Genomic DNA, 578 nt, shown 5'->3' with positions numbered 1-578 from the left:
CGAGTGTGTTTGTGTGTGTGTGTGTGTGTGTGCGTGCGTGCGTGCGAGTGTGTGTGTGTGTGTGTGTGTGTGTGTGATATTTTCATATACAGATATTTTCATGCCTCTGAACCAAACTGTAATTGATCAGGCGATGAATTCCCAGACAGCAAGCAGTGTCGGCTCAGATCCGGCCCACATCTGGCCCGCATGGATTTCACATGGGCCAGATGTGGGCCGGATCTGGGCCAAAACTATGTTGCTGTCTGGGTTCATTAGTCTGACTGTCACTAAACACATGAAATAATGACTACACCTCAGCCATGAGTGTGTGGATTTACCTGAATAACTGAAGACGCCTGATAAAAAGATACAGAAAAAAAAACATTAAAATTAGTGAAATATTATTATAATTTAAAATCATGGTTCTCTATGTGAATATCTGTTAAACTGTAATTTATTTCTGTGATCAAAGCTGAATTTTCAGCATCATTACTCCAGTCTTCAGTGTCACATGATCTTCAGAAATCATTCTAATATGCTGATTTGCTGCTCAAGAAACATTTCTGATTATTATCAATGTTGAAAACAGTTGTGCT

At 39.6% G+C, this 578-nt stretch overlaps 1 pseudogene; it reads right to left on the bottom strand.

Moving 5' to 3' along the window:
* The window catches only part of LOC107709404 (endothelin-converting enzyme-like 1), a 53,478-nt pseudogene that overhangs the window by 47,959 nt on the left and 4,941 nt on the right, over positions 1-578 (bottom strand).

Source organism: Sinocyclocheilus rhinocerous, unplaced genomic scaffold, assembly GCF_001515625.1.
Source record: "Sinocyclocheilus rhinocerous isolate Xijiao unplaced genomic scaffold, SAMN03320098_v1.1 scaffold3493, whole genome shotgun sequence".
In the NCBI taxonomy this organism is placed as follows: Eukaryota; Metazoa; Chordata; class Actinopteri; order Cypriniformes; family Cyprinidae; genus Sinocyclocheilus; species Sinocyclocheilus rhinocerous.
Note: the sequence above shows the minus strand (reverse complement) of the source record. Positions and strands in the feature narration are given on the sequence as shown.